Below are 14,299 nucleotides of genomic sequence, written 5' to 3' on the forward strand. Positions count from 1 at the left end.
TAGGAACCATTGAGTTCAGGTTAAAGGAATAATCCAAAAGCAAAAGGATATAAAGAAAATGAACGGAGACAAAAATCAATCCCAACTCATATATAAAGGGTCAACATGGTTTCGTACTTGCCGAAAGAAAAGACAGCCTGCGTTTGAATAAAGTGGTACTACATGTTCGGAGTGGTTATGCATTTATTTGTGTGGAATGTTCGATGAGTGCAGTTTTTTTAACAATTGCTAGCAATTGATCAACACAAATAATAATAATAACAACTATAACGCTATAACTAGACACTCTATCTTATTTTTTTCACCCCTCTCTCTCAGCTCTTGTACCTAAACATAGACATGCCGTAATAGGTGGTGGCCAAATTCACGTCTCAGGTTCGACAACCTCTGGATTAAAAATACGGATCTTAAATGCTATGCGTTTGCCTGTTGTATGCGGCGGAAGCGATTGCAGGAGCCGGAAACACGTCATAGACGTCGGGTTTTGAACATCACCTATAGAGGTGTGAATGTTTTATTTATTATAACTTTATTTTAGTTTTCATGTGGCCGGGGGTTCACGTGCACTCCTCAGTAGGGTTGCCATATACGGTTGTCTGCTGTTTGTAGATTGCCTTCTGTTTCTGAACAACTTGTTTTGGCGCGCTTGCCCCAAACACACACTTCTGGAGGTGCTCATATGCTTGACAGAGAATCAAAACAATGCCGGGCTCTGCTCCGCAATTAATGCAAACACATAGAATATTACGGACCCTCGGTGACTTCTAATTAAAGTAATTTTGCCCACTTTTAGTGAAACGTTGGCGCAATGTCTTCCCTTCGACTTCACCCTTCCCTCTCCGTTCCTCTTTTTTTTTTTTTGCTTTTCACTGTGGAGTTGGGGGCATTTGCAGCCAGTAATTCTGCGCGAACTTGGGTGAAAGAAAGAATTGTCTGTTCATAACATCACAGGTACCTATGAATTTTCTTTCTTCCTGTTTCGTCGTTTTTGCTTCGTTGAGTGTTTATCAGTATAGAAAAAAAAAAAGGAAAGAAGAGAAGAAAAATAAATTTCTTTTATACATTGTTATGTCAAACTTATAGCGTTCCGTGAATCCCTAAAGTTAGAACAACTGGGCCTCACTTGCTGGTCACATTCAAGGTGCACAGCCACGTAGATATGCTGGTGACTTGGTGTAACATGACGCAGAGGACCTAAGAACCGGTTACGACTACGAAGAAGGCGTCACGAAAGTGGCAACCACGGAAAAAATACGTAATACGTGCCGGCCCACGCCAGACGACGCTCGAAACACAAAAGGCCCCAACGATGTCTTTTCATTGGTCGTGCGCCCCGCCACCACCGAGGACCAGTGAGAGAGGGGAAAAGCGCGAATGTCGTCTGCTATTATAAGGCGGCCGGCAGCTTCGTCTGCCCCGAGATCTAAACTTGCAGACGAGAGAAGGCAGACGACAAGAGTGCGGTTTGCTGTTTTAAAGTGTGGCATGTGTGAAAATGTTCCTCGCGGTTTTGTTTTCTGGCCATTCCCGTGATCGTCTGCTTGTTCGCGAAAGTACGTGAAAGAACGAAGGCGCGCGTTGTAATCTTTTTTTTCCCTACTGTTACTGAGTTCGTGATACCCCGTGTGCATTGTTGGGAGGTGAACTTCTGGAGGCATGACAAGCATACGATTGTTTGTACTGTGACATCTTCACCGTGGTATAGAGAAAGTCACGGCAACATATAAGGGAATCCGTGGCTGTGTGCTTTCAGCTTTTGCTTCCACATCTGAGCCGAGCTCGGACGCGACGCCCGCTAGAAGAAAAAAAAAATATTCGGTAAGTCTCCGTCACATTTTTCTTCTTTCTATCGCGCAACGTTTTCTACAGTCCCGTCCAAATTTGACGCCTGCTCGACGTTTTGTCTAGCGCACCAATTATATTTTGAGCACCAAAGGCACGCTATAGGAGCAATCGAGTAATAACAGATTACTGGGATTTGTACCTGAGTCACGCCAACCACCTTCGATCGCGATCGAGCCCGATCCAGATCGAATTTCTCGATCGCGATCGGCTCCCTTCCTCAGCCTGCGGAAACGAGCCGATTGCGATCGAGAAATTCGATCCCGATCCCACCGAAAGTGTCCCGTACGAAACCAATATAAACATTAAAGAAGGTCGAGAAAGTATAGGTGGGTGGGTGGGGGGATGGGCCGCGGTAGTTAGTGCTAGCATTCGACCAGCTCAAATGTCTAAATACTTCCTATACAGCTATAGAACTATGCCAAGTCTTCTTTCTTGTCAAGCTGATCTCAGATTAAGTAAATTTACTCATTGTTTGTGCTGCGCTATATTAGGTATCTATGGAAGCGGATTCATTCCATGAATGTATGCTGAACCAACGCTATGGCGTACTTGAAGCCTTTGCACGGATTACTTGTGCATGCTTCGGTGTTACCTGAGACAATCCATGGAATGGCGCTATAAGCCAGTTCAAGTTGCTTCCGACAATTTCACCGACGTTCGTCGTGTTGTTTCAAGTGAGCCATCTTTCCCAGTCGTCTGATTAGGTGTTGTCCTGCAGAAGATGCAAGTGCTAAGTGACACTGACGGTTGATTCGGGCTCGATTCCAGTCCAATAACAGTTGGTTAGCGAGGGAAGCCTCAGCCTGATCGCAAACGTGGCTCGACAAGGTGACTTGTCTTTTGTGAATATGCTCCCTACACATGCAGCCCGGATTCACAACATGTGCTGGTTAAATAACGCACCTCAGCTGGGCACGTCAAAATTAATTCTCGAGCCCACGATAGACATTGCATTGTGATCCCCTACGCAGCCGTGAAACGGTAAAAACCCGGTCAACCAATGAGACGCTACAATGCAAGTTGGCGCCCCCTGTCGTTGGGTGAAGGCGTCAGAGGGGCATTACAATTCACCTTGGGCATTGTACCCATACCCACATGGGAGCGTGCCCATATGCGCTCCCGTCTGATCTAACGTTCATCTTCGTTCGCCTTAATGGGTTGACAATGGAGCCCGACGTTACGCGTCACGGACGCGTAAATGCGCCGGATGTGGTTCCAGTGCTGTGCAGGTATCATTTACGCAACTCCAACGGCAACTGGAACCTTCCAGTTCACGACAGTATCGCGCGACTGTGCTTGCGTCAGAAGAAGTGACATATTAGGGTGATTGTGCAAGAACTTCTGGCGCAGCGGTCATCTTAGCGGCGAAGCGATCTCGCACACTTTTACTACAAGATCCATCCAATACTTATTTTCGTTACGGTTCGAACAGCTATCTTACTGTTCCATACAAGCCACTTGCTTTCTGCCCGTGGCGTGGATGAACGGTGTGTTTCATGGCAGGGGCGAAAACAAAAACAAAAGTGATTTAACGAAATATTGGAATCTATGTGGTCAAGCCAGCGTGTTATAACTCTGCGTGGAGGCATCTTTCGTTGCCGTTTTCGGTCACTTCGTGGTTTGCATTTTATTGCGTCTCTTTTTGGCACGTGTATGTGGCGACCGTGTATATGTATGAGAAACGAATGTATTTCGTGCAAAACTTGTACTGTCGGAAACGTACTTTACCTTCCAAAAGATAGTAATAAAGTAAGCACGATGAAATCAGGCAAAGCGTTTCTGCAAGAGGTCTCTTGAAAATCTATGGATCAATCTTTACCACCCGGTGTTGTTTGTTTTGCGTTTCTCTCGCTCCCTACACAAGATTAATCGATATATATATATATATATATATATATATATATATATATATATATATATATATATATATATATATATATAAACGAGAAGAAAGAGGGTTAACCGAGGGGCCTGATTTTTATTAGTCATATAAGAAGCCAACAACCACTGACACTAAGGACAACATAGGGGAAATTACTTGTGCCTAATAAATGAAATAAAGAAACTATAAATTAATGGAAATGAAAGTGGATGAAAAAACAACTTACCGCAGGTGGCGAACGATCCCACAACCTTCGAGTGCGATCCCACAACCTCGAATGCGAATCAATGGGAACGCATTCAACGGAAAAATAATTGACCAGTACACAACGGAAGTTCCGTTAAACTCTCGTTGTAGTGAGTCAACTGTTATTGAAATTTCACGCAATTTGACTTGAATCAATGATAGTACAACAAATCTACAACGGAAATTCAACACCCATTCTTGTAAGGGATATAGGCTCCACAGAAAAGCGTCTACAGACTTTCAGCAGACTGTCCTAACAAAAAATTTTGTGAGGTCAAAGTAGGGACTTCTCTACGCTCACGTCACAATTGGGAACCTCGGGTAACACCCTGAGCCGACATGTGCCTGTTATCGACGACAATCGTCGTGTCGATCGTCATCGTATCGAATTAGCCTTCGAGCCGTCCCCCCAACTCGCTCACACAGACAGCGATTACGTATAAGGAGCACCAGAATCGCCCTATTTAACGACGTGCTACTATATATATATATAGTGCTGTAGGCTCAATTTTGCACTCCGACATAGTGCATTTAAAGCAAAAGCACCGATGAAAATACTGACATTTATAACGTGCCACAAACACCTCGAAACGCGATCTGATCGGACCTGCAGCGCTGCTAGTTTGAATAACGCGCGCAAAGAGATTTAATAAAGCGGGTTGCCATGGGTACACGGCAGGGCGTCTGCTCCCTGTGTCATATATATCATCATGCAGCGGCCGGGTTCACTTTTTTCCGTTGTTTCTGGCAGCGTTTGACATCCACCACATATTTCGAGTGGCCGCGTGGGTACGTTCTAAGTTTGCTAGACATGAAATAGTTGATGGCTTCATTCATATGTGATGTCCCTGTAGGTATCTCTCGCACGATTTCCACATTTTGTAAGCACCATAAAGCTCACACAAGAATAGAAAATTATAAATTCGTTATGCAGCAGTATGCGCCATTCATGTTTCTTAAAAAATAGGGGGGGGGGGGGGGGAGGAATGTGGTGAAACTAAGTTTTCAATGGATAGATTGAAATGGCGCCTGAAGGCAATATATAATCTTACGATTTGTTTCGTAATTATTGCACCGTAACGTTTATATGTTATTGCATTCTCACAGATACAGTCATTAAGCATGAATTCCGCAACAATTATTTAAATTTCACATGTTGGAGATAACACAATTCCCCTCCTTTAGCTGAATGGCCAGAAAAGGCGGCCATTACTTCTACTATACAGAAATCAAAATGCATCATCATCATCATCATAATCATCATCATCACGTCCATTGCAGCACAAATACCTTTCCCTTGCAGCGACCGCCAATTACCGCTGTCTCGCGCCAGCTGACAAAGTATCAAAGCTTCCTAATTTCAACGCACCACTTATAGTTCTCTGCCGTCCTCGACTGCGCTTCCCTTCCCTTGGCACCCATTCTGTAACTCTAATGGAACGCCGGTCTATTAGTAAACCACCAGCAATGGAAATGCATAATCAGATAATTAACGAATTATCACTAAGCAACTTTTTAACGAATCACTTGAGGACACGCCGTGAAATTTATGAATCGGAGGTGCCGAGTTCGCAAGACATTTATCGACTTAGAACGAGTTAATTCTGTGGCACACAGCACTAGATTGTGATCGAATTGATTGAATAATTTGAATTTCAATAAATTGAATTGAATCAATTGAATCTATTGAGTAGATTGTCATCGAATTAACGTTCCAGTTAATAAACGCTTCATTTGGCACGGTAAAAAAAGAACATGCGGTGCGGATTAAGATATTAACTGGGACACCAGTGCACCTCCTCACGTTTTGTGGATGTTATTTCCCAAAGCGGATGCCATATAGCACAATTGAATCTATATTAAATAGATGCGACTTCAATCATTACTGTTCAGCTTCAATTCCGCAATCGGGGCAATATGTGGCGCAAAGGGTCAATGTGCCGCAATCGGGGCATATGTCGTAACAATGTAACTGGCGAACCATCGTTCAGCCAACGGCCCTGCGATTTTTCGCGCGTGTCCGTCTCTTTCAGGTAATCCACTCGCTGCGGCACAATAGCGCTCTCTCTCTCTCTCTCTCACACACACACACACACACACATACACACGCACGCACACTAAAAAAATCAAGAAAAAAACTATCCGCGTCAGAAGCGAGGCTTTCTGCCGCGTCTTCGCAAAGTGACGTCACCGCTCAACACCTAGGACAGTTAAACCACCCCGTCGACCTCACTGCAACCAAGTGTCCCCACTCAGGCTGTCAGGAAGAGACGAGAGCACCCCGTAATCAAGAAAGCGTTACACGTATGCCGCATAGCTCGGTGAAGTTTCACTTCGTGTTACGAATTAGCTATTCGCGGCGGGCGTCTCTCGTCTCGAGTTGTCACAATTACCGTTTGCCTCGCGTCTGAAGCACCGCATCCTCGAGTGATGATGATACGCGCCAACGGCCTTATTGTTCTTATCCGTCAGAAGTGGCGGAGAAAGAGAGAGGCCTTCTCTCGAAACAATGGGATAATTCACGCTCGCTAATGAAGCGACACAGCTTGCTTTCCTGTCATAGTCTTCTGGGTGCCATTCGCGATGCATACGGTATACACGATCCTGACGTCGTTAGCTATTCGATACATTGTGTCTGAATATGCGTTTCGCAATACGCGATCGCTATACATTCGCCCTAAGCGGTAATAAATGTTAAAAAACATATAACTTGCGGCGTACAACACCATTGTACTCCTTGAGCTGGATTAGTCGGAGGTGCATTCGCATTACTCGCGCAGGAAATCGAAATGCATAGGTGACTATTTGAGAAAGATAGCAAGCATTAACCAGTTTCGTTTTATAGTATACGCATTGCAATTTTCGAACTGTAGCCGCAAGGCTTATATCCACTTGGATCGAATTCTGAGGATGACTGCAGTTTTGAGATATATGCATTCGCGATGTGCACCACGAAAGTGCATTGGTGTTCCAGTTATTTTTGTCCTGCATATTGCAAGAAAAGAAAAATAGGGGGGGGGGGGGAGTTGTAATTCGCAAAGTAGGAGGATCGAACAACAGTCTGACAACACTTATATCAAAACCGGTGCTCGTCTCAAAATTACTTTTTTTTTTCACAAGTTAATGTGTCTTGAAAACACGCTGCATTCAATTCGTAATTTGCAAAATGAACCACAATGTTGTTAGTTAAACAGCTGATTCAAAAATAAAATGTGATTTAGCCAATTATTCTTTTCGATTTCTTGGACAAGTGATGTCCCTCTGTTCATTCGTCCAGAAACGTGGCGAACGCAAAATATTTCCTGTTTAAAAGCAAACGGATAAGGTCGACTCTTTGCAATGCGTGTAAAGTGGCCGGTAGATGTTGTCTACCTAATTTTTGCTTGTAGGCTACATATACCAGGTGCTTCTGCGAAGGCTTAAGCAATTTTTTAAATATCGCCTGCAGAAGGTAGTACAATTCTATTCCTTTAGCAGGTATTGCGCTAAAAAAGACACGGACGAGTAAGGACATGGACGGGCCCGTCCATGTCCTTACTCGTCCGTGTCTTTTTCAGCGCAATTCCCTTCTTTAAGTATGTACGACCGACTCGCCCAACAACGTGCTCTCCTTTAGCAGGTCCACTCGAAGAGGTGGACATTACTGGCTCGAGAAATCGAAATCCATAATCAACCAATTAACAAGATTCACTATAATTATCTTCTGACTGAATTATTTTCGTACATATTGCAATTCGTGAATTGTAGCCAGCGAGTTTACAAGGCATATCCACTTGTAGCGAATACTATAAGGATGGAACCGGTTTCGAGATCCTCTCAGTCAAACTTTCAAAATAAAAAAAAAAAAATGCACCCTTCTTCCACTTATGCTTTTATGAGAATTTCATTTTATGCATTGAAGCACAAAAAGTCCGATGTATTTTCGTCGCCTACTTCGGGAGTTTATATCTCGAAACTGGCACCATCCTGAAAAATTCGTTCCAAGCGGATACGCCTTGCGAACTGACCGGCTACAATTCGTAGACTGCAATACGTGCCATAAAGTGATTAACTTAAAGGTCCATTAGTGAGTTTTGTTAATTAGTCGAATATGCATTTAGATTCCTCAGGCAAGTAATGCCCACCTGCTTGAGCAATCTAGCTCAACGATTAGAAATGGGCTATCAGTATGTGATTTCCAAAGAAAAAAATGGTTAAAGTTCTCGCAGAAACACCCGGCATACACCACAAAGAACGGCCTTAATGTCCGAACCTCAACATTGGCCAACTGCCAACCGTTGAACTCGTGCTTGGCCCATGAACTCACGCTGCATGTGTTCATCTCGCGCAGCGAAGGCACCTTTGTGTGTGTGTGTGTGTTTTTTTTTTAGACACTCTTCTCAACGAGACACTTCAGTCCAGTGTCGAGCGTTGCGCTTTTGTTATGTTGTGCTTCTTTGTGGTGAACAGTGCACATCGTTTCATTTTTCACCCTATCCATCTTCAGTAGCATTCTGTGGGCATGCCGCCAGACTCGGAATCCTCTCCATAATTCATTAAATCTCGCTCTCAAAGATTACATCTAAAAAAAAAATTTGTATATATATTGATGCGTGCATTCTATGCAGACGACAACGGCGATAGGGACATTATCGCACTTCCTCTAGTGGGTCAGTGAGATTCGGCGAGGACCTGCCCTGTGTTTTTGAACAGGTTGTCCTGCTGTTCTTGAAGAACGTCTCCCTGTCTTTTGTCCGCGTTGTACTATAGACAATATGGAGGGAGGGAGAGAGAGAGAGAGAGAGAGAGAGAGAGAGAGAGAGAGAGAGGGGGGGAGGGAGGGAGGGAGGGAGGGAGGGAGGGAGGGAGTGACGTTTGCGAACGCTTACTCTTTGCTAATTGCACTGGTCTATTCAAAAAAAGTGCGTCTGTCCAGACGCACGTCTGCGCTAGCATCTTCAGTCGGGACAGATTCGCTACCTGTTTCGGCTCTGCCCTCCGTCCTCGTTATGACATTCAGCGCCCCTCTTCACTTCTGCAGGACGGACACTAAAGCATTTTCAGAGGCGAAGATCCTGAAGGACAATGGTCCCATCCGTCGCTGTCACACACACCAATTACCTCCAAAAGTTGCCAGGCTTAGCCGTTGTGTACTTTTGGACGCAGTCATTGTCCTTGTCTCCCTCTGCTATTCTTGCCCTTTCCCCTTACCCCGACGCTGAGTAGCAGGCTGGAACGCATGCAGTATCGTTAAGGCCCGACCTCTTGGCTTTTCAAATATCTCAATTTGAACGCAGGGCAACGTTTGTTTAGTGAAAAAAAAAATTAAAAGCGCGAGAGGTCGATGAAAATTTATGACGTCGCAGAGTTTTTTTTTTTTTTTTTGTCGAAATATTAAAGTGGTGTTGCCATGTGTACGGCTTTTGTTATCGCATATTCCTTCTGCCTATAACCAAGCCTCGATCCGCTAGAAGTGTTAGGCTTACTTGGCTCCTACGGTTGGTATATGACTGGCGCAATATGTGAATATCGTTAATTGTTCTCAGTGTATTTCGTCTAAGCGCTGGTCTTCCAGAATATGACCTACTACGTGTCATTATAGACATATGTTGCGGCAAGCAGAATAAGGTAAAGCAAACGTAGACGTCATCTTGTTCAGGAACCCACTTTCTTTACAGCGAAGCTGCTTATAGCTAGGGCTCCGTGCATTTTTTCGTGTCTGTCAACAAATCTGCGTGAGCAAAAACTATCATCATCAGCAATGGCTCGAACGTCATCGTCCTCTTCTACAGGTATAGCTCCGTTGCCGCTCATCATTTCAGCATAGAATTTTTCTTCTCTTCTGTCGTCGTAATGGGAAGGCCGCGTTAATTTTTTTTAAATTATTTGTCGGGGTATGAGCCATTCATTTTCTTACGTGACGGACAAATTTCTCGTTGCGTAGAAATACAGAAATGCTTAGGCATTTTAATAACAGAGGTGGTACGAGAATGCGTGCGCGTATACCTATCGTCACCATGAACAGCGACCAAGACCAAAAAATATGTTCGTACCTTCGTTCAAAATTCTGTGTCATCTCTGTGCCGTGTGCTAAACACCTTCGCATGGTCATCCACTTTCACAGAGTGCAATGACTCGCGATTCTTATTATTTTTTTTTAATTTCCTACGTCTCTCGGTCTCCGATGCGCAGCTTCTCTACTTAAACCTTAGGGAGGCACCTCACTGACCATAAGTAGTTCGCATGTGAAAGTTTCCACAGTGAGCCACGTATGAAAGCTCACTCCACGCGTCACGTCGCGACACCACCTCGAACGCACCACCTCGATCACGCAACGTCCGTCCTCACGGTGTGTCTCTGCGCCTCGTCATGCACATATCCGCAGACCTCGATCCCTGGCTTGCAGACCGCAAAGGTCCGTGAGCGGCCACTTTAACGGATCGCGGTGACAGGTATACCGAAGGACCTCCGTAAGAGTCCGTAGGCTCCTATCTATGGCGACGATTACACCTTTATTTGCTGCGAAGATCGTCCTTGACTCACGGTGGAGTGCGGCAGGCGTCATTGGAGAGATTTAGGTTAGGGGACGCAAGCGGCTTCGGTACGCAAGAACAATAGGGGCCGCGGTACTGCGCATGCGCAGACACAGACGTACGGGTCTGCGCACGCGCAGTACCGTGGCCCCTAGTTCTTGCGTACGGAAGCCGCTTGCGTCCCTTAACCAAAAACTCTCTACTAGAGAGTTCTTGCGTACGCAAGCCGCTTGCGTCCCCTAATCTAAAACTCTCTATTGTCGGCGGTCCCGAGACGACGGCGGGGGAAAATAAGAGAGGCGCATCACGATCGTGTGTCGACGCGCACGCGAGAGGGCGCTGCGCTGCCAGGGACAAGTTGCGCGGGTATGATATGTCGACGCTTTAATTTAGGAATACATAAACGCGCGAGTAACGCGTGTTCAAAAAAGGGACGCTGGAAACGAGAAACCGGCGTAAGCGGCCGGGTGAAGAAGAATTAAGAGAAAGGACTTGTTTACGCTTCTTGGGCGCTGAACAAAGGCGTCTGCAGCGGTTAGAACGTCGGGGAAATTTCCACATTGAAATTCAGTGCTGGCTGTATGTGCACTGTGTACACGCTTGCGGTTGGCTACTTGTGCTCGCGTGCTGCGAACTGGGCGACCATGTGACGGTATGCGGGAAACACATCCGAATTGTGATTCTAAAACAACAACGACAACGAAAGAAAAAAGCTTAACGGCAAATTTAAAATCAAAAGAGCTGAAAAAAAAAAAAGAGTGCACCTGACGAAAGCGGAGCGCCAAATAGACGGGGCAAAGCTGTGAAGGGACAGCTCTGTCCCTTCTGCTTCTTGGTACGAAGCTATATATATATTCCAAGCGCGAAATAGCTCGAGCACAACTGAGGAAATACAGCTTTGTACCTTATATATATATATATTTCCATACGCTGTAATACGCTGTATATACCCATACGGATGTATTTTTCCCCTTTCCTTTAACACAAATATGCGTTGCATTCGGTCTCCTGCGAAAATCTAGCTCATCTGTGCACGCCGAGGTAAAAATACAATAGGTGGGAAAAAGAGGACAAGGTCGTCGACTGTGTAGACTAAGTGGCAATAGCCTCTCGGGATTCTCGGCTGCTGTTTCATATACGCCTGGTAAATACACCGTGTAAATAGTGTTATACCCGTGACACTATATATATATATATATATATATATATATATATATATATATATATATATATATATATATATAAAGAGAGAGAACTGTGCCTCAAAGCTGTGGAAAGTGAATAAGGGTGTATATCGATCTCTAAGTCACACCCTTACACTCAAAGAAGGGTGTTAAGGGGGAGTTGTAAACCGATTTACACCTTTCTTCACTTTCAAGGGTGTAAATTATTTTACGGTGTATATCGCGCTCGGTTTCTCTTCTCCTCCCCCCCCCCCCCCCCCCCGCTTATGCACCAACTTGCCCGACAATGCATACGCTGCTTAAATATCGTACTTGGCATTTAGGCGATATACGTTGGCGTGTTTAATAAGAGCGATCGACAAGTCACCTACATCTTTTTTTTGTGTGTGTGAGCGGATAAAAAAAATGCACCGTAATGGCGAAATATACATCAGCCAACCGCCTGGGAGTTTTCGCGTGCCCCTCCGAACCTTCTTGTTCGCGTTTCATCAAACACCCACAGTGTATAGTGAGAACAACAATTATAACTGGCGAGATGTCTCGTCCTAAAGCGGCTGCAACGTGGGATATATATGTAGAGCGAAGGCGTACATTAGACGTTTTTTTGGGACTAATTTTTCACCAGCTGTACATTTTTCTCATAAAGCGCGAACTGAATATAATCGCGCGAGTGGTTTCTCTCTTTCGTTTTGTTTTCTACTTGCAAACCACCATCGCGTAGAAATGCAGTCGTCGTCGCAGTGACTCGAACTAAACACAGTTAGCAACTGCAGATGATGAATATACACGATTGCACCCACACGGATGTTTTTATATATATATATGTATATATTCGTTCCTTTAACGCAAATATGCGTTGCATTCGGACTCCTGCGAAAATCTAGCTCATCTGTGCACGCCGCGGTAAAAATACAATAGGTAAAAAAATCATGTCGGTATTTAGTTAGCGATTCTTGGAAGCAAAAAAAAAAAAGAAAACTAGTTCGTTGTGAACTGAAATTATGGAGTTTGACGTCACAAATCAGCTCAATGGTTACGACAGAGGCCGTAGTGTGCAGACTCGGGGATAATTTCGGCCACCCGGTGTTCCTTAGCACGCATCTAAATCTAAGCACCCACGCGGTGATTGTTTTTTTTCTCTTTTTTTTTGCATTCCGCTCCCTCCGGAATATGACCGCCTCGGTTAACGCCGCTGTGCTAGTTTGGTGTTCGAACTATATACGCACCCTGCGTTAGCGAAATCAGGTCCAAGGACATTGGTCCACGAGCGAATTATCGATCGTCGACGCAGAATTTCCCCGGTTCTCAGTGCGCGATAAGAAACGTTTGGACACGAGCGTCGGAAGGTGCCCCGAGTGCGCCGAAAAACAGGTGCGAGATAGACAGAACAGGTGGGAAACCATACGTTTTTCCTCTTTTTTTTTTGCGGAAAGGTTACCGCACGCTACGTTAGGTTCGTGAGTGTGCTTGCTTTTGTTTTTGTTTCTTCTTTTGTTTTCTTTTCTCCTCCTCTTATTTTAGAGTCCCTTTATTGTTTAGCTTCATTGAGTGTACAGGGTAGTTGCATTATCTTACTCCACGTCTTTCGCTCTTGTTGTTTCTCTGTATCGTCATCTTCTCGTTTTCACAGCTGAAGATAGCAGACAGCGTTGTTTCCGCTGGTCCGGCGTATCTTTAGCCGCCTCCAAGTGGTTAACACCGACAGGAGCAAAAGTTGAGAAAGGAGTTGCGAGGAGCTTGCACGTTACTATACATCTAGGAGCGGCGGCGCTGATAACGGCATATAATATCGTTGTCTGGCAAATCGCTTATCCAATAATTAAAAAAAAAAAACTATGTACACTACATTGCACACCGACTGGTGACAATTTTCCCTCGTAATAATTGATGAAGACACACACACACGCACACACACACACACACGTGTATGTGTGTGTACAAAGAATGTCACGTACGGTGTGACTCGATGACCTGAGAGATAGAAACAGCGATGCTGTGTGTCCACGAAAGCACTTTTAACCACGCGCATTGTATACAGTTGCAGAAACAAGGAAAGCGCCTGTGGGAAGCGACCGTTCACCGTGGCGCCTCTCGCGACTTCAGGCCCTTCTGTCATTGCGAAACGCGCTTGAAACGCGCACTTATGGAGCGCTTATTGTTGTGAAGACAAACTTGTTTCATTAAGTTTCGGGAAGGGACAGTTAAAAAAACGCTTTCTTTGTGTACCACTTAAGCACAAGTCCATTTGTCATCCTTCGTAAAAAGAAAGTGAATGTAAGCACTGTTTACACTTCTTGTAGACGTATCTTTCTTCCCACAGACCTTATAATTACGAATTGAGAGAGTCCATGGATCTTCAGCAGTGTTCAAGTGCGATTGGTCTGCCTGTTTTATGAAGCCGTCTTTTTGACTAAGTAAGAGATGTCTGCAGACAACAACGTCATCAACAATTTCATTTTCTTTGGCCTGTTGTGGTCACTGGAACTCTAATTGTTGTTTTAAAAAGTGCACACACGGCCTCTGGCAAAAATTGGAAGGCCACAACTTAGCTTTCTATATACACGCTATAAATTGCCGAAACAATTTTAGGAGCCCTCCTGTCTATAAGACATCTATTCATGGTCAACGGA

General features: G+C 44.7%; 1 protein-coding gene across 1 annotated transcript in view; it reads left to right on the plus strand.

Moving 5' to 3' along the window:
* Positions 1–407: 407 nt before the first annotated feature.
* Positions 408–14,299, plus strand: part of LOC126529098 (diacylglycerol lipase-beta-like) — a 63,728-nt gene continuing 49,836 nt past the window's right edge. Inside the window, exon 1 of the mRNA XM_050176699.3 lies at positions 408–1,818. The gene's annotated coding sequence lies outside the window, so the exon portion shown is untranslated. The remainder of the gene's footprint in view (positions 1,819–14,299) is intronic.

This window comes from Dermacentor andersoni, chromosome 8 (genome assembly GCF_023375885.2).
Source record: "Dermacentor andersoni chromosome 8, qqDerAnde1_hic_scaffold, whole genome shotgun sequence".
Classification (NCBI taxonomy): domain Eukaryota; kingdom Metazoa; phylum Arthropoda; class Arachnida; order Ixodida; family Ixodidae; genus Dermacentor; species Dermacentor andersoni.